The 20,542-nt window shown below is 42.7% G+C and overlaps 1 protein-coding gene and 1 long non-coding RNA gene across 5 annotated transcripts in view; one reads left to right on the top strand and one right to left on the bottom strand.

Moving 5' to 3' along the window:
* Positions 1-9,095: 9,095 nt before the first annotated feature.
* LOC149123505 (uncharacterized) lies at positions 9,096-19,168 on the bottom strand. The gene is made up of 3 exons (XR_016216160.1): positions 19,030-19,168; positions 16,401-16,481; positions 9,096-9,610 (listed from the first exon to the last, which is right to left on the bottom strand). It is a non-coding gene; the product is annotated as an uncharacterized LOC149123505 (long non-coding RNA).
* Positions 19,055-20,542, top strand: part of TAFA2 (TAFA chemokine like family member 2) — a 528,509-nt gene continuing 527,021 nt past the window's right edge. For 3 of the 4 annotated variants that reach the window (XM_089307431.1, XM_089307432.1, XM_089307430.1), the window contains exon 1: positions 19,055-20,387. The gene's annotated coding sequence lies outside the window, so the exon portion shown is untranslated. The remainder of the gene's footprint in view (positions 20,388-20,542) is intronic. The other variant, XM_008256723.5, reaches the window with a different exon arrangement.

Below are 20,542 nucleotides of genomic sequence, written 5' to 3'. Positions count from 1 at the left end.
TCCACTGGTGACTTAATGTCCCATGGCCTGGTTATTGTCTTTGTTTCATGGGGCCCACAGCACTCCAGGAGGCCAGAGAACTTCTTTAAAAGATGATGTAAGAATCCTGCCTCAGTTGGTGTTGTTTGATTTTGAAACATTGTGATCAACACTGTTATCTCTTTTTCTTTCCTTTTTTAAAATATGTATTTATTTGAAAGTGAGAGTTATGGAGAGGAAGGGGAGACAGAGATAGAGAAATCTTCCATCACTGGCCCACTCCCCAAACATCGCAATGGCTAGGGCTGGGTGGGTAGAAGCCAGGAGCCAGGAGTTTCCTCCATGTCTCTCACATGGGTGCAGGGTCCCAAAACCTTGGGCCATCAGCTGCTGCCTTCTCAGGTGGATTAGCAGGGAGCTGGATCAAACATGTAGCAGCCAGGACTTGAACCAGTGGCCATATGTGATGCTGGTGTTGCAGGAAGGCCCTCGAGGTTGTTATTTTGCTTTGAGGGGTTGCCTAACTCCCATAGTATCTTTCCCCATCACTGAAACCTTTAATAATGGAGGATCTGCCAGATCATATGGTCCGAGTACTGTGTTCTGGATCTGCTGGCCACTTTCTTGCTTTGGATCCCACTCTAGGCTTCTTGGCTTTGGTGCTATCTGGTGAATGAGTCAGAGTCATAGTTACTATTGTGAATTGTGTCGCTTTCAGAACGCCAAATATCAAGCATTGTACTTCCTTTTTGTTGAGATGCAAGGTGTAATAATTTGTGGTTTAGAGAGAGTCTCATGGCTTCTTTCAGACCACTGGACTCCTATATACCACCCATGCAGTGTTTACCTGAATCTTTATGGGGTTTAACTCCCAGTCTCTGGAATGCATAAATTATACCAAGGTCTCTAATATGTGCTATGTCTTGCACATTCTCTTTGATTAGCACAGTACCTTCAATGTAATAAACCAAGGCTGTGGTTTGCTAAATAACTAGTTCAGGCCTCTTTGGGTTATATCATGTTAGAGGGCAAAATAATTAACCTAGCTCTGGCTAGGGCTGTACATATAAAAACCTGTATGCCTCAAGTGAATTCAAGCTATTTCTGATCTTTCCAGTAGGGCTGGGAAATGACCTGTTCATCAGATCAGCAATAGTGCACTGGTTCCCTGAGGCTGTGGTTACAGCTGGCAAAACAGTTGCAAATGGAACTGTTTTTATGATTGAGTTTCACTTATTTTATTGTCACTTTCCAGGTTATGTTCGTTTTTTGAAGGGTCCTGTCTGGTCAGTTGAAAAGGAGATATGACGAGAACCAGCAGCCACGCACATTTTAGTTAATGACATTAAATTGCTACCACCTTCTCTGGCCCCCTCAACAGGGGAAGAAGGGCAGCTTCATAGATTTTTGATGAGCTTTCTCTACTACATAAGTCTTATCCCACAGTTCAAGGAACCAATATAGGGATTCTGTTAACTGCCAAGCATGTTCATTGCAATTATGTATTTAGGGACAGGAGTGGTGACCACTGGATAGGTCTGTGGACACAGTTAGTTGGAAACTGGCTGGAACTCCATTTATTATTTTACTCCCTATTTTTTGGTACTTTAATGGTGCTACAGTGTAAACTCAGACTGAATCCAAAAGTCCTTGAAATGTTTGGCTATTTTCTTAGCTCAGAAAATTGCTTTGTGAAAGTTCCCTTACCTTTTTCACTTACCTTGGTGATCAGAGTCCTTGGGACTCCCTATTTCAATGAGCAAAACCCATTTGTCTCTTACAGTAACATTTCTTATATAGTTTTATTTGATGTTCACTACAACTCTTATAATTAGTATAGCTGTTATTAAGTAAGTACTGTTTCTCCACAGAAGAGAAACCAAGGTTCAGGGAGTTTAGATTACACAAATAACAAGTTGCAAAACCTGTGTTTGCAGCCATATCTTTTTTGTTTGAGAAAAATATTCTGTCTCTTAAGCCAAATACTGTTCTGAAGAGACTGTGGCTGCAGTAATTTTGCCCTGAGTAATATTGTGTTCTGATAATTCTTTGTGTCTGAAAAGCAGAGCTGAATGATGACAGAATAGGTGAAAATGTTAGTACTTCCCTAGGCTATGGGATGTTCTGGGAAATTTGTTATTCTCTCAGGCTCTTTCCATTTCAGGTTATCCCCACTGTCAGAGCAACCTCTGAGAAGAGAAATTTGAATTATGTATGTATAGGACACACAGGGCTGCTCTTGATTGCTTATCTACATGCAATTAATAAATAATTTATGAAAATTGATCAATAACAAAATGTGAGCAAGTGGAAAGTATCTTTTGTTTCCTAATTCAGAAACCTGGAAGTATGAATGCTTTGGAAACTTTTGGTCTCTTATGTGGATATGCAAAGATATCTTATGCAAAAATAATGATTTAGCTTGTTAGTAATTTCTCTCAAGTGAGAGTTCTGTAACTTCCTTCCCTCTCTAGACATGACCCTTTGTTGCTTTGAGTCAGGGCAGTGGCTCTCAACACTGGTGCAGGGGCATGAATAAGATTGGTTATTAACATCACAAATGAAGTTTTTTAAGCTAATATCTCTTGAGTGGCCTTCCTTCTGATCACTACTTTAAGGCATATTCTATAGAAAGGAAGGGATGACTGGTTTCTTAGTTTTGAGGGGTGCCATAACCAAGTACCCCAGACAGCTGACTCACACAACAGAAGTTTATTTTGTCACAATGAGAAAGCTGGAAGACCAGCAGGGCTGACTTAGAAGGACTTCTCCTTGGCTTGTTGATGTCTGTCATTTCATGGTCTTCTTGTGTGTGCATGCACGTCTGTGTCCGAATTTGCTGTCCTTGTAAGGGCAGCAGCCCTAGTTGATTAAGGCCTACCTTAAAGGATTCATTTTAGCTTAACTGCCTTTAAAAAAGACCTTGTCTCCAAACAAAGTTACATTCGGAGACACTGGGAGTTAGGACTTCAAAATATGCATTTTGGAGGGGGCCACAATTCAGCCCATAACATTGAGTTCCTCCCTCCCTCCCTCCCTTCTCTCTCTCTTGCTTGCTTGCTTGCTTGCTTGCTTTATGGCAGTTAACTTCCTATACAAATAATGGCCTAAATCAACCCTTCTTAACTTGGGGTGCCTGGGTGGTTCAGGGGACCGCTAGACTCCTTGAAACACTTTGTGACCTTTTAGAAATGTGTGATACCATCAGATTCTCAGTGGTTCCCAAAGGTTGGGAGTCCAAATGATGTATACATACCAGTAGTAGTATAAACCAGGAATTTTCTCATCTCCAGGTTTAGTAGTTTTTTGTACAAAGGTCTAAAAACCCAATCTCCATTTTAGTCATTGTTTCCATAGGATAGTGACATTCTGAGTTCCAATCAACATATAAAATCTTGAAAGACATCCTATTCATAAGTAGGCATTCTTGGGTTAAGGAAGAATAATTGAGTTTAATCAATTTCAGTGGCTCATAAGTATTCTTTAGCTTGGATTATAAATTATAAAAGAAAACTATATGTATCTATAAAGCAAAGTATCACACAACTGTACTTTTAATGATTGTTAATAGCTACTTGTACTTTTAATAATTATTAATCAAATCGAACTTACTTAAACTGTTAAGCAATCATCCTGAAAACTGGACAGCTTGTCCATAAACAAAGTACAACTAGGAACTTTTACTCTGAATTCTAAAGCATGGTCTTAACACTCTTCTATTCCTTGTTCCTATGACTTTTCTGACGGTGCCCCCTATCTAGATAAGAAGGGATCAATGGATGGGGTGGTGTACGAGTAAATCCAGAAAAAAAGTCAGTTTTCCAGTGGCTCTTGGATATGAACTATTTCAGAGATGGGCTATGATTTGTAGCCTCAGAACTTTCTAGGTTACTGGGATAAGTTCCACTAGTATAGTTATATCATAATCTTTAATATAATTATTTCCACCAAAACAATCAAAATACATTATTTTTGGCTCTGTGATCTCTGTTTATATAATTTCACAGTTGCCTTTTTTTGAAATTAGAATATGAGACAAAGACTTCAAAAGCATTAATTTGGGATTATTTTCAGACATCTTTGATATTAAATGTTTTAACCTTCTGTGAGTAATTTTTGCCTTGAAATTTATATCTCTTGGACTCATGAGGTTAGAAGTACTTTTCGTTCTTAAAATACTATAATAGTGAAGAAGTGTGTTCTATCAGCACAGCTGTAATTTATTTTTTTCTTGAGAATCAGAGTATATCTGATAATTTAGAATGCCAAATGAATAAAGAAGAAACCATTTTCAAATGTTTCATTTTTTTAATCTTTTATTTAATGAATATAAATTTCTAAAGTACAGCTTATGGATTACAATGGCTCCCCCCCCATAACTTCCCTCCCACCCGCAACCCTCCCCTCTCCTGCTCCCTCTTCCCTTCCATTCACGTCAAGATTCATTTTCTGAATGAAATATAATATAATATAATAATATTATATATTATATGTAATATAATAATAATATAATATAATCCAATTTTCTGAATCTTGATGTGCATGGAAGGGGAGAGGGAGCGGGAGATGGGAGGGGTGTAAGTGGGAGGGAAATTATGGGGGGGGCGAAGCCATTGTAATCCATTAACTATACTTCAAAAATTTATATTTACTAAATAAAAAATAAATAAAAACAAAAGAAAAAAAGGTTCATTTTCAATCATCTTTATATACAGAAGATCAATTTAGCATATATTAAGTAAAGTTTTCAACAATTTGCACCCACACAGAAACACAAAGTGAAAAATACTGTTTGAGTACTAGTTATAGCATTAAATCACAATGTACAGCACATTAAGGACAGAGATCCTACATGAGGAGTAAGTGCACAGTGACTCCTGTTGTTAACTTAAACAATTGACCTTCTTTATGGCGTCAGTAATCACCCTAGGCTCTTGTCATGAGTTGCCAAGGCTATGGAGACCTTTTGAGTTCATCAACTCTGATCATATTTAGACAAGGTCCTAGTCAAAGTGGAAGTTCTCTCCTCCCTTCAGAGAAAGGTACTTCCTTCTTTGATGACCTGTTCTTTCCACTGGGACCTCACTCACAGAGATCTTTCATTTAGGTCATTTCATTTTTTTCAGGATATACTACAGGTCAGTTGTAATCAAAACAGCATGGTACTGGTACAGAAACAGATGGATAGATCAATGGAACAGAATAGAAACACCAGAAATCAACTCAAACATCTATACCCAACTTATATTTGATCAAGGATCTAAAACCAATTCCTGGAGCAAGGACAGTCTATTCAATAAATGGTGCTGGGAAAACTGGATTTCCACGTGCAAAAGCATGAAGCAAGATCCCTACCTTACACCTTACACAAAAATCCACTCAACATGGATTAAAGACATAAATCTACGACCCGACACCATGAACTTATTAGAGAACATTGGAGAAAACCTGCAAGATATTGGCACCGGCAAAGACTTCTTGGAAAAGACCCCAGAAGCACAGGCAGTCAAATCCAAAATTAACATTTGGGATTGCATCAAATTGAGAAGTTTCTGTACTGCAAAAGAAACAGCCAGGAAAGTTAAGAGGCAACCGACAGAATGGGAAAAAATATTTGCAAGCTATGCAACAGATAAAGGATTAATAACCAGAATCTACAAATGTTTCATTTTTATTAGTTTTTCTTTGGGGGTAGAGATTATGACAATACCAACTATCCTAGTAGGCTTAAAACAACTCTATCTACCAAGAAAAGAAGGATGGTATCTGAGAATAGTTACTTAGCAGACAAAGGAGGTGGAGAGAAACTTTTCCTCCAGCGATGTCAGAGAAGTTGGGTAGGCTCAACTGTAAAAACTTGCAAAGCATCTAATGTTCATAAAGAGGAATTATTCCCGGAGAGCATCCATGGAGAACATAAAACATGATAATAAAGAGATAGAAATTAGCTATTCAAAACCCACGGAGGACAAAACCTGAAGGAGTAGACTATTGTGAGATGAATGACTTGATGAAGTATTTCTGTACAGGTGACCTCTTTGAGAGATCATTGGATTTCCATAGCTAAAGTTTTTTTTTTAAAGATTTATTTATTTTTTTGAATGGCAGAGAGAGAGAGAGAGAGAGAGAGAGAGAGAGAGAGAAAGTCTTCCATCCACTCAGTTGGCCGAAATCGCCAGAGCTACGCCAATCCAAAGCCAGGAGCCAGGAGCTTCTTCCGCATCTCCCATGCAGGTACAGGGGCCCAAGGACTTGGGCCATCTTGTACTGCTTTCCCAGGCCATAGCAGAGACCTGGATTGGAAGTGGAGCAGCTGGGATTCGAACCGGCGCCCATATAGGATGCTGGCACTGCAGGTGGTGGCTTTACCTGCTACGCCACAGCACTGGCCACTTGTAGCTAAAGGTTATTAAAATGACAGGGAGATTTTGGGTCTGGGATAGTTTGAAGATAAACTTTTGAAATAAAGAAAAACTGATTACTTTTAGAAACCTCCTTTCCAATTCTATTAAATGGTAAATATAAACACATTTTGTTTCTACCCACCTTTCCCTGATTTTCTGTATGTCTTAAATCAAAAGGATAATTAAATTACAATGTTTAATAATATTGATTGCCTAAACACCAGCTTTATACAAGTTTACATTTTTTTGTGAATTGGGTCATTGACAATAAAGTTACTGCTAGTAAAGTACTGAGTTTTGAGAAGTACTTTGAAACTTAAACTAGGAAAGTTATCCCTATAATTGTCCTTTCTCTTACTTGCATTAGCTATATTTTCTTCAGAGAAAGGTCTTGCAGAGAAGGAGTCAGGAATTTTGATAACCCTGGCAAGCATGTTTTGTATCCCAAGTATGCAAGCTGATAAAAATGTTGAGAGCTGCTACTCTAATCTACAATTTGTGCATCTGTGCACTGTGCTGGGGCAGACACCTATGACAGGATCTAACAGAGGTTGACCCAGAGGGTCCTGATCAAATTCAGAGTGATTGTGAAAGAAGATACATTAGCATTAGAAATCCTTTCCTAAAACTCAAAGTTATAGGGTGAGTCTCCCTCTTTCTAAATTAAAATAAACACATACTCTCTATCTTATTTGCCATGTTTTTTTTTACATATATTTTGTTCTCCAAAGGTTCATGTGTTGGACTGTTGGTCCCCAGTGTAGTGGTTTGAAGAGGTGGTAGAAACTTCAAAAGGTGGAACTTAGTGGTAGGTCACTGGAGATATCATCCTTAGAAGGCAGTGAGTAGTTCTCATGGGACTCCAGTTGGTTCTTGCGAGTGAGCTGTTACACAAAGAGGAAGGTGGTCCCCTTTCTTTACACTGGCTTTCTGTCTGGCACTGATCTCTCCTTGCCATATGTGCTCCCCTCTCTGTGATGGTGTCTGCCTTTGGGCCCTCACCAGAGGTGAACAGAGGCCATCACCATGCTTGTGCACCTCCAGAAATGTGAGCTAAATAAACTTCTTTTAAGAAAATAAGTTATTTCATCTCAGGTATTTTATTACAATACTGGAAGATGAACTGATACAGAAAACTGGTAGCAGGAGTGGGGTCATTCCTATAACAATACTTGAAAACATGGAGACAGCTTTGGAATTGAGTACTGGGCAGAAGCTGGAAGAGTCTGGAGAAACAGATTAGAAAAAGTTTAGGATGCTCTAAGTGGAGTAGTGTGGATGATTCTGGATGAGGATGCAGGAGATGAAATATTAATGGACTAGTCTCAGATGGAGATGAGAACTTTATTGGAAATTAGGGGTCACTGGGACTTGCTGCCATTGAAGGGAATAAGTAGTTCTTGTGGGGCCCAAGTTGGTTCATGTGGGAGTAGGTTGTCATAAAAAGGGCCTGATTGGCCCCTCCCCTTGCTCTGCCTTTCTGACTGGCGATGTGCCACATGCTCTCCTGCCTTTTTGATGTGGGAACATCAGAGCTGAACAGGGGCTGGCACCATGCTCTCCCACTTTCAGAAGTTTAAACAAACCTCTTTTCTTTATAAGTTAGCTAGCCTCAGGCCTTGCATTATAATAACGTAAAGCAGACTACTGCACCACTCAAAATTTATTCTTCTTTGTCATTCATGTAATGGGATTAGTAAGTTAATAACTTCATTTTGTGATGGTGTCATAATTTTTGTTTGTGCTTAATGAAGGGCAGATGCTGTCCATGTACAATCAAGTGTGCAGTGAATCCACTTAGATGACAGTGTTCTATCATTGGTCCTAAAAGTTCTCTCGCTGCATGTTGTTCACTTGTGTTTGTCATTACACCTTGGTATAACTTGATTTCTATAGGTTTCCCATCAGTTGTCTAGCAAGATATTTCTCTGAATACCACTGATATTGGCAATCCCACTAATTTCTTTTGTGGTTCATTACGCAGTCTAATTAACTTCTATGTTTGAAAATGTGTGAAAAAGACAGAACATAACTCCTCTTGTTTTTGGCTGCTTCCTACACAATCATAAAATTTATCTTATTTCCTTTATTCCGTTTTTCTACTCATTTATTTTTTCTAGTATTTTGAGGTGGATATATCCTATTCATTTATGCTACTAAATTTTTCATTAAAAACCTTGCCTTCTCATTTTCATGTACTTCTTTCTGTTGTGAGAGTATCTTTGATATGTGCAACTTTGACCATTTAAAGACTCTGTCATGATTTATTTTTGCTGCTGTAAAACAGGCAGCATGGACTAGCATGCTTGCCTGCTGAAATGTTAGTTACAGTCTGTAGTTGCTATGTTTTGACACTGGGTGGTCAAGCTTTCACAGGGAAGTCTTAAATGTTTGCATGTGATATTCTGATCCTGTTGGATGACAGAAATCATCCTATGTTAAAAATTGGAAGAAATTTTGTACAGCAAAAATTTGAATGGAGGTATTTCTGGGTCTGAGCTTCAGCTCTCTGGAGATAATTAAATCACAACAATATGTAGAATGAAAAGAACACTGGCCAGGAAACTAGGAGATACAAGTTCTTATTCATGCTTTGGAGTTAAACAAAACTAAATGTAATTCTAGTTGTCCTCACTTTTTAACTGAATTACTTAAAGTTAATCTCTAAGCCTCAGTTTATGCCATTATTTTTATTTCAAAGGTAGAGTTAGAGATTGTGTGTGTGTGAGAGAGAGAGAGAGAGAGGGAGGGAGAGAGAGAGTGAGAGAGGGAGTTTTCCAACTACTGGTTTGCTTCCCAAATGGCTACAAAAGCGTTGACTGGGCCAAGCCGAACCCAGGACCTGGAACTCCATCCATGTCTCCCGGGGGCCCAAGTACTTGGGACATCTTCTGCTGTGTTCCCAGCCCATTAGCAGGGAGTTGGATGGGAAGTGGAGAAGCTGGGACTTGAGCTGGTACTCAGGTGGGATGCTCAAGTTGCTGGTGTTGGCTTAACATGCTACACCACAATGCCAGCCCTCTGTTTATAAGTCTTAAATTGGGACATATCTATTTTATAGAACATATAAGAAGAAAGAGGTATTTATTTGCTTTTGTATTTTTCATTCCCATTTTTGAAATGTATGAACTCGGCCTTCCACTTAGCTTCAATTAAAAACAGTCTTCAGTGTGCTGTCAATTGGTTTAGTGGATCTTGCTCCTCTTCTCCACATTCCTAGACCCCTTCTGTGGATGAACAAAATTATATATTATTAATAGCTGTTTAACTACAAAATAATACAGGGGAAATGTACTTGGAACTAAAGGCAGGGAGGATCTAGTGCTGTTAAGATGGTGCAGTAGATTTGTTCCCATCTTGGTCGGTCTATACCTGCTGAGGGAATTCTTTGATTTCCTGATAAAGAATCTGTGCTTTCACAACCTTGCATTGGGAAAGCAGGGAGAAGAAAAAGGACAAAAAAGAAAGATATCAAAGAATCTGGTTAACCTAATAAACCATACAGGAAGAATAAATATTAGAAGATATATTAATTGTTTAAGATTAATTAGAGCTCAGCAGAGTCAAGAGATAGATATTCTAGATCTGGCAGGGCTGACAGGAGGCTGGCATCACACCCCAGGTGGAGGCCACAGAACGACCAACTCTGTGGAGCTCTTATAAAAATCGATGAACCAAGGGGCCAGTGCTGTGGCAGAGCGGGTAAAGCCACCACCTGAAGCACCAGCATCCCATATGAGCACCAGTTCGAGTCCTGGCTGCTCCACTTTCGATCCAGCTCTCTGCTATGGCCTTTGAAGGCAGTGGAAGATGGTCTAAGTCTCTGTAATTATTTCAAATAAATAAATAAACAAACAAATCATTGCTTTTAGAGTTTTATTTATTTATTTGAAAGAATTACAGAGAGAGGCAGAGAGAGAGAGAGAGAGAGAGAGAGAGAGGTCTTCCAACTACGGGTTCACTCCCCAAATGGCTGCAATGGCTGGAGCTGAGCCCATCTGAAGTCAGGAGCCAGGAGGAGCTTCTTCCAGGTCTCCTACATGGCTGCAGGGGCCCAGGGACTTGGGTTATCTTCTATTGCTTTCCCAGGCCATAGCAGAAAGCTGGGTTGAAGTGGAGTAGCTGGGACTGGAACCAGCACCCATATGGGATGCCAGCACTGCAAGCGGTGGCTTTATCCACTACCCATGGCGCTGGCACTTGACAAATATATAAAACAAAGTTTGAGAAAACTACATTTATAGCAATACTGATACCACAGGCATTTCTAGAGACTAAGTTCTTAAATACCCTGGATTTCCTACCTCAAACAAATGGATATTTTTATTTCTGATGGAGAAGGGGGAGATTTAGTTAGACAGCTTCATCAAACATGATGCTCCTGCCTTGAAACATGTATTGCTAAGACAGTTGTATTCACCGCATGAATCACTGATGTCTCATCTGTTTGGAGTTTGTCAGTTTCTGCCCAATCTTAGCCCTGTGCCAGTGATTCACAATGATTCTATAGCTATTTATCTGTTACCTACCCTGTTCTATAATTCATGAGATGTCCCACTACCTTGTTATTAACAGTTTTTCTGTTATTTTTCTGTTAACAGTTTTTTTAGCAATTGGTTTTTCCTGCCTTCTACTAGAAACTAAAGTGTCTGAAAGGCCAATATTCACAGAACCTAATATACAGCCCATAAATACATGGGACCAGCCATTAATACAATCAAGGAATGATTTTTTTTCCTCCGATTGTCTTGATGTCTCAGGCACTACCCTTTGTGATGGTCACTTGATCATGGAACCAATATGTCCTTGGCTGATAAAGTGATCATAATTGCTTCTTGACTATCTGATCTCTCTCTCTCTCTTCTTTCAAATATTTATTTATTTATTTGAAAACAGAGTGACAGAGAGGAGGTGGGGGGAGAGAGAGAGAGAGAGAGAGAGACAGAGAGAGAGAGATCTTTCAACTGCTGGATCAGTTCCCATTTGGGTGGACCAGGCCAAAGCTAGAAGCCTGGAATGCTATCTGGGTCTTCCACATGTGTGGCAGAGGCCCAAGCACCTGGGCCATCTTCTGCTGCCTTCCCATGCACATCAGCAGGGAGCCGGATTGGAATCAGCAGCCAGGACTTGAACCAACTCTGATATGGGATTCCTTCATAGTAAGCAGTGGGTTAGCCCGCTGCACCACAACATAAGCCTTCATCCCTCTTTTTGTCTGTAGTTCTTGGTCAGTTTGATCAGCTCCCCACCTTTGGAAATGTTTGGCCATGCAGCAAGAACTTCTAATTTCATATCTGCCTCCTCACTACTAGGAAACAAATGTTCGACTCTCACAAGGGCTCTCTTTTGCTCTAGTCGTCACAACTAAATGAGCATTCAGCCAGGGACTAAGACTAAAATTGCTCATCTTATTCCTTTGTGCAGGTTCAGTGTTTACAAAGGAAAAGGATGTTGCCGGCACTGTGGCTCACTAGGCTAATCCTCTGCCTGTGGCACCAGCACACCGGGTTCTAGTCCTGGTCGGGGCACCGGATTCTGTCCCGGTTGCCCCTCTTCCAGGCCAGCTCTCTGCTATGGCCTGGGAGTGCAGTGGAGGATGGCCCAAGTGCTTGGGCCCTGCACCCGCATGGGAGCCCAGGAGGAAGCACCTGGCTCCTGCCATCGGATCAGCGCGATGCGCTGGCCGCGGCGGCCATTGGAGGGTGAACCAATGGCAAAAGGAAGACCTTTCTCTCCATATCTCTCTCTCTCACTGTCAAAAAACAAAACAAAACAAAACAAAAGGAAAAGGATGTCTAGATACTAGCGACCTGGGCTCAACATCAGAATTTAAGTCAACACAGGGTAGAGATAGTACTGGGTTCAGTATGAAGCAGATGCTGGGTCTCTTCCTTTCTTCTTCTTTTTTTTTTTTTTTTTTTTTGACAGGCAGAGTGGACAGTGAGAGAGAGAGACAGAGAGAAAGGTCTTCCTTTGCCATTGGTTCACCCTGCCGCGGCTGGCGCGCTGTGGCCGGCGCACCGCGCTGATCTGATGGCAGGAGCCAGGTACTTATCCTGGTCTCCCATGGGGGGCCCAAGCACTTGGGCCATCCTCCACTGCACTCCCTGGCCACAGCAGAGAGCTGGCCTGGAAGAGGGGCAACCGGGACAGAATCCGGTGCCCCGACCGGGATAGAACCCGGTGTGCCGGCGCCGCAAGGCGGAGGATTAGCCTAGTGAGCCGCGGCACCGGCCTGGGTCTCTTCCTTTCTTAGCTGTCCTGGCAGCATGGGGACACTTTGGAAAAATATCTGTTCAATGAGTTGATCGCGAAGATCTGGGGTTTCTGGTCTCAGATTGCTTTCTTTGACTCTTGACCAACTACAACATTGTGGAGAAATAGAACTTCCCCTCTACCTGGGAGCCACTGTAGATTAGCTGCTGGAGCAAAGTGTATTTCAGTTACTCTCCTGAACTGAGGCTCATTGCTAAAATGTGGGTGGGGGCAGCTGAATGTAGGATAGAGAAACAAATGTTTGGGATTTGGGAGGCATGCAAGACAAATTTATTCCTTCTGGGGTGCATTTGAGTTCCTTATGTCATGTGTGTGTGTGTGTGTGTGTGTGCATGTGAGGGGCAACAGGATGGTTAATTTCATAGGCCATGTCAGCATTCTTCAAGACTGCAGAAGTCTTGTAATAGATTAATGTGGTAAGTCTTGTGATCCTAAGGATGGCAATTTGAAGTCATTATTACTGGATATTAAATAAATGTAACCATATATTGTTCCCCAATCTTGTGAACTGAGAATTGAGATGTACTAGTCATCTATTCATATCTGCAGTTTAAGTGAAATAAGAACATACAGAATTATATACTTCCAAGAGCTTTCACAGCAATGTGCAGTCTATGAAAAATGAATTAATTATAACTCCATGTGATAAGTATTAAGATGGAGGGAAGTATTAATGTTTGGGAATGTGTGGGGCAAACAATTAACACAGTGGATTAGGGAAATTGGAGATACTTTTCTAGAGAAGGGGACAACCCTTGCCCTGAGCCTTGACAAATGAGTTAGATCTAAGTAGGCCTGCTGGTGCCGAGGGTTTCAGTAGAGTCCATTTAGGAAGCCATTATAACAGTTTATTCATTTCATGAATTCACTGCTTCGAAACATGGTTTAAAAAATCAGGAAGTAAACAAATAAGGTATATGAATAATTTCAGTATATGATGTCAGGTTCACCCATGAATGATGATACAACCACTGTCATATAAAAGTTACTAGTGATTTCTAGTTTAACAGGTCAAATTTTAGAAACTGATAAATTTGAATTGTAAATCAAAGCCTTCAGATTAATTTTATGACTAATATAAAAACATATTAAATCCTGAAAATTTTGTGCTTTCTAGAGAGACAAGGATTTATGGAGACATGTTCTATCGTATTGGTGAAAGCTATTGGACAGACTACCTTGTTTAAATTGATAATGAGAGCAAATCTAGATCCTTGATTTTCCAGACAAACTTCTGATTCTTGTGCAAGACAAGTGTCTTTTAATCTTTAATGGGTTTGCTCTGCTTTCCACAGGTCAGCTCACAAGACACCTGATTTAAGCTACAGTATACAAAGCTAGCTTCTGGAACGGCCATTGTACTAGGTTGCAAAAGTGAAAACAAGTTCTTTCTTTCCCTTTACCAGGTACTTAATGTGTTTTTGTAGTTCAACTCAGAAGGAGATAGAGTATTTTTTCTTTTTCTTTTTTTTTTTTTTTTTTTTTGGCCCTTATGAGCTGTTAGCCAAGGGGGCTGTAGCAAATAAGAGACAAGCAGAGACTTGGAATGTATTTGGGCCTGGAGGCTCCCTTGTTGTTCTTGGGAACCTGTGACTGCCAGCATGTTAAATAGCTAGGCTAGCCTGTTGGATGATAAAAGACAGGTGGCCTAGTTACCCCCAGCATTCCAGCTTGTAGTCAGCCAGTTGTCAGATAACAAGTGAAGTGGTACACTGCTGGCTGACCACACACACACACGAATAAGCTCGGCTAAGTCCAGAAGAACTGCCTGACTGCGCTAATCCGCAGGAATATTATTTAAATGAACATGTGCTCTTTTAAAGTATTTTTAATATATTTGTTTGAAATTAAGAGATAGATACAGGTAAAGGGCGGGGGGAAGAGAGAGAGATAAGCTATCTCCAAGGAGTCAAACCCAGGTATTCTGATGTGGGATGCAGGCTCTTTTTTTTTTTTGACAGGCAGAGTGGACAGTGAGAGAGAGAAAGGTCTTCCTTTTTTCCATTGGTTCACCCCCCAACGGCTGCCACAGCCGGCGCACTGAGGCCAGCACACCGCACTGATCCGAAGCCAGGAGCCAGGTGCTTCTCCTGGTCTCCTATGTGGGTGCAGGGCCCAAGGACCTGGGCCATCCTCCACTGCACTCCCGGGCCACAGCAGAGAGCTGGACTGGAAGAGGAGCAACCAGGACAGAATCCGGCACCCCGACTGGGACTAGAACCCGGGGTGCCGGCGCCGCAGGTGGAGGATTAGCCTAGTGAGCCGCAGTCCTGGCTCGTGTGTTAGGTAGCATGGTAGATGATGGGGATACTAAAATTCTTAGCAGATGCGTGTCACCTTGGGGTATATGGAGTGAATTCTGTGCTTTCTTCAGTTTACTTGATTACCCAAAAACATTTTGCAAGTGTTGCTTTTAAAAATCACTGGAACAGGCATGTATTCTAGTAAAGACAGCCATATGTCATATCAGAGTGCCTGGGTTTGAGACCCAACTTTGCTGTAGATTCTGGCTTCCTGTTAATGCACACTGTGGAAGGCTCAAGTAATTGAGTCCCTGCCATACATGTGTGAGACCCAGACTGAACTCCTGGCTCCTGGATCTAGCCCTGGCCCAGCTGCAGTTGTTGTGGGCCATTAGCAATGGGTGCTCTGTGTCTGCTTCTCTGCTTTTCAAACAAATGCACAAAACCTGTGAGGTACACATGTGTGTATAGGAAGAAAAGTTAAAGTATTTATAGGTAAGTGCTATTATTGCAAAAGAGAAGCATTACTGCAAAAGGAAGAAATGTCAGCACCAAATAAATAAAACAAGAGGGAACAGTGAGACTGGATGGCTTGCAGGTGGCACCTCTCCACATTTATGCAGTAGGACTCAAAGTGTCTTTGTTCACTTGTTTTGATACCCTTGTACCTGTCAGGACACAGAAGGGAGCTGCTACTAACTTTTGCATTGCCTGTGAACAACTTCTTTCGATGTTATTCAGGGACCAAACATCTCTGACTCAAGACTTCTCTGGATTCAGGTCCAAATGCTCTTGATCCCCCATATCTAGAAGATAGCATGCTTTAGCTTTTGGGGTTGGGGCAAACCTGAGGAGACTGGAGGGTGGGTAGGAACCCAACCCAGATCAAAAACCAAACTAAACACAAACCACACACTGACTGTGGACTCAGGTAGATCTGATTTGAATCCTAGCCCCACCACTTAATGACAGGGAAATTGTTTCAATTTTTTTCAATGTATAGTGAAGTTATATCATCTACCTTAAGGGATGATGTGAGCATTTGAGATAAAGAGCTGAGATAACCTATAAAGTCTCTAGCAGAAAGCTTAAAGTGGCCCAGACGCTCTCTACCACTGCTGACAGGAACGTGAAATGGCACAGGTACTTCAGAAAACACTTTTTGTTTTAAAGCATACCCTATCCTATGATCCAGACATTCCATTACTAGGTATTTTCCCAAGAGAAATGAAAACATATGTTCACCCTAAACCTTCTTCACAAATGTTCATAGCAGCTTTGTTTGTAAATCCCCAAACTAGAAATGTTGATTAAGAGGTGAATGGCTGAACAATGTGTGGTATGCAAAACTATTCAGAAATGAAAAAAAAAAACCACTATTAATACATACTGTGACATGGATAAATCTCAAAATAATTATTTAGATGGAAGAAAGCATGAAAAAGGAGCATATACTATATGATTCAATTTATGTGAATTCCAGAAAATGCAGACTCACCTATGATGATAGAAACTGGATGCTGGAGACTGCTGGTGGAATTCCGAAGGTACAGATTATAAAGGGGCACGAGGAAACTTTCTGGGAATGAAAATGTTTGGTATTTTGACTGGCTTCACAGAAATGATTACATAGGAAAACTCAACAAATTGTACACTTTAACTATATCAATTATTGGATTTAATTACACTTCAATAAAATCATTTAATAAATTGAAGCAAAAAAAAAAAAAAAAGCTGGAAGTACACCATAGTGACATTTTAGCAAGCCTTCAGGACAAGGAGAGCTATGATGAGTTACAATTCAGTTAAATTCAATATTTAAAGAATTGCTTTTTAATAATTGGATTGTAGGAAGCAAGCAGTTTAAATAAACAGAGGATAAGAAGTATCAACTCCAGAGTTCTATTAAACTAGGGTGTTTATTTCCCACTTTTTTTTTTTTTGAGGGAGTACAATAGATTTTGTTTCAAAGCCTAGCAAATGTTGGAATTCAAAATACCTTAATCTAAAAATTACTGGGAATTATTTGGGTAGTTACAAGAAACACAAAGGCTATTACTAAATTTCAGCATCATATAACTTTGTATAAAAATTGTTATATTTTGTAATTTACACATTTATTTTATTTACTTTTTTGTATGTTGGTAAAACCATGGTGGGTTTAATTCAGAAAATAAGGGTAGGAGCCGGTGCTGTGGCGCAGCGGGTTAATGCCCTGGCCTGAAGTGCCGGCATTCCATATGGGCGCCGGTTCTAGTCCCAGCTGCTCCACTTCCGATCCAGCTCTCTGCTATGGCCTGGGATAGCAGTGGAAGATGGCCCAAGTCCTTGGACCCCTGTGTGGGAGACTCAGAAGAAGCTCCTGGCTCCTGGCTTCGGATCGGCACAGCTGGGGAGTGAACCAGCTGATGGAAGACCTCTCTGTCTCTACCTCTCTCTGTAACTCTGCCTGTCAAATAAATAAATAAATCTTAAAAAAAAAGAAAATAAGGGTAAAAATATTCCACATTCTAGCAACATTGTAGCAAAATGATTAATTATAGATTTTCCTCTGACCACAAAGAGCTAATTAGAAGCTAGAAAGATTCTTTCATTTTTTAAATTTATTTGACAGATAAACAATGAGAGAGAGACAGAGAGAAAGGTCTTCCTTCCGTTTGTTCACCCCCCAAAATGGCTGCTACGGCTGGAGCTACGCAGATCTGAAGCCAGGAGCCAGGTGCTTCCTCCTGGTCTCCTATGCAGGTGCAGGGCCCAAGCACTTGGGCCATCCTCCACTGCCTTCCTGGGCCACAGCAGAGAGCTGGACTGGAAGAGGAGCAACCGGAACTAGAACCCGTTGCCCATATGGGATGCTGGCACTGCAGGCGGCAGCTTTACTCGCTATACCACAGTGCCGGCCACTCAATTATTTTTTAAAGTAAACTCTTTTCCTGTTAAACCTATACTAAGATAAAGTTAAGATAGAACTGCTTCAAAAATTTAGAGTGAATGGAAAGATGTTTAATCAAACTGTAATATATATGTTATAGTTTTTAAGAATATAGAAACATTTTGAAAGCAAATTCTCAATTCAAGTAGTGAATTCACAAATTCTAAATATTCATGTTATAGATAAGACAGGGCTTGAACTTGGCTGACGTAACAAAACCTCATGGAATTATCTTTTGTTATAACAACCACCTCAATAGAATTAAATCAGTTGACATCTTTTAGATACAAAATATGGTTGGATTACTAAATATGTTGAGATAAAAATCACTATGTGAAACAGATATTCCATATTTTATGGTAATTATGGCAACTAGTATTCCTTTTACAGCTGGCGGAGAGAGCATGAGGTGCTTAGCTTGTAAATGGTTTCTGTGAATCAGAGCTATAAACGCACATGAGAGCTGGCAGGAATTTAGCCATACTGATAATTATTAGTTTAGTTGAATAAGGTGTGAATATTGGCTTCGGAACAAGATCTTTGAGTTAACCATAGTTCTAAGAGACTTGTAAGAGTCCCTGGGTCAGCATTTTATTGTGTCTCAGACTTTTTCTTTTTCTAAATCCATCCTATTTAAGTCATTAGTGCATAATCTTCTCATCATTAGGTTAAGGTTTGCTCCTCTCCAGACATGGTCAGAGTGAGCCTAAGAGCACCGCTCATTTGCACTCATATGCACTCTGGTAAAACCAACACCCAATCTCACAGAATCTCTAAGGACGTGACCTTCCAGGGTCGTGTTATTCCATTTCCATAAATATCACGAAGTTCCTGGAGTTGAGAGACTGCGGCAGTGCAAATCTCCTCTCTAAAGCCATTAGTGGTTGGAATTTGTAAAAAATGCAGAATTCTGAAACCAGATACTGTTTTCTTTCGTGTGTGTGTGTGTGTGTGTGTGTGTGTTAGAAATTCAGAGCCCGGTCCTTATCCATCAAGGCTTTGTAGCCTGCGTCTCGCACTAGAGGGAGACACAGTCCAGCTTTTCCAGCGGTCGCTGCCGCCTCATCTTTTACTTTCTCGGTTTTTGCAGGACCAGCTGCCGGCTCGCAGCCGCAGCTGCCTCTGCTCACAGAACTGAGTGCTGGGAGGGAGTCGCAGGGAGGCGCCGCCGCCCGGTTCAGCCATCCCAACTCACCCAGGAGTGTCAGGACCAGTTCTCATTCTCTCCCCGCGCTCTCTGCGCCGTGCCAGAGGGGCTGGCCACTCCGTACTCCCGGGATAGCAGGACTGGTGGAATAGGGGGTCTGGGCTAGAACAGGGGCTCTGCCCTTTATGGTGACTTTCTAAAAGGTTGACTACGGGTGTCGCTGGACGGAACAGCGCCTGCGGCGGGACGCGGGGAGCACGTTGTGGTCGCTGGGCCGTTTACTTCGGTTTCCTCCGGTGATCGGGATTGGTTTCAGCGGCCCCCTCCCCCGCTCCCGCCTTCCTCCCCTCCCCGCCTTTAGCGGAGCCACACCAGCGACACCTGCTCGCTTCTGTTGGAGGTTGGAACTCGCACCTTCTCTGCGGTGCTGGTGGCAGCGGGGCAGCGGCGGGTTTCCCTCCCTCCCCGCCCACCATGCCCAGAGGGGTCACGGGCGAGCTGCGTGGGGCTCTGCCGGCAGTGCTCGGAGGCTCCAGCGACTGGCTGAGACTGGCCGGGAGCTGCTGCTAAGTGGACTCCAGCGGACCGCGCAAAGTCTCCGGGAGGGCACCCGCGGGGACCCAGCTGCGAGCTGCAGTGACAGGGGCACTGGGACAGTGGCTGCATCCGGAGCCTCCCCGGCCACTTCTCCGCGTCTGCGCCCCGGGACTCGTGCGGAAACAAAAAGCAGGTGGCGGCGACTGCTTTCCCGAAGGTGAACCACACCAACCAATTGCCTTTCCCCAGAGAGCGCGAGGGGCGGGCGGGAGACAGAGACCGGAGCAGGTGTGAGTGAGTGTGCGTGTGCGTGCGAGCCGCAGAGTCCTCGGCGCGAGGAGCAAACCCACCCGCGATGGAACGGGAGCGGTAATTGCTGCGAGACCGCGTGAAGCCTCGCAGTCAGGGAGCTGAGCGGGCTGCGAGCATCAGGCCAGGACCGCGGGCGCCTGCCGCGCTGCCCGGGGCTGCGGGACTTTGGTTTGTCCTCGGCGAACACAGCTTCTGATTACTTGGACACGGCGGAATAAAGAGGGAGGGAGTGGAGCCCAGCTTCACGCACTCCACCTTCCAATCGCGTAAGGGGGATTCTAGTTTGGATGTCAAGAGATTGCTGAACCCTCTGTGCCATCGGAGGAGGAAACGCACCCTCGCGCGCGCGCGCACACACACACACACACGCACGCCCGGGGCCACACTCACACGCCCTCCGCGAGCGCACACCGCTGGACCCGGGTTCCCTATGCCCCTGGATGCTGACGGCGGATTGGCATCTCGGAAGCGATGCAAGCGCGGTGAGGCTGGCGCCGGTCCGCGGACGCTGCAGGAACATCGCTAGGTGTTGCCGCCTCCGGGAAGCCGGGCTGCAGGTAGGAGCGCGCCGCGCCTCGGGTTGCCGCGGGCACGGGGCACTCGCGCCGCCCCGGAGCCTCCGCTTCCTCTGGGCCCCGGGGAGGGGAGGGTGAGAGGTGAGGCAAGGTGCCGGTCGGGCGACCGGGGTCGGGGCGCAGCGAGGGAAGTGAAG

This window comes from Oryctolagus cuniculus, chromosome 11, assembly GCF_051225735.1.
Source record: "Oryctolagus cuniculus isolate XC-2025 breed Fujian yellow rabbit chromosome 11, ASM5122573v1, whole genome shotgun sequence".
NCBI lineage: Eukaryota > Metazoa > Chordata > Mammalia > Lagomorpha > Leporidae > Oryctolagus > Oryctolagus cuniculus.
The sequence above is the reverse complement of the archived record's forward strand: the minus strand, read 5'-3'. Positions and strand labels throughout refer to the sequence as shown.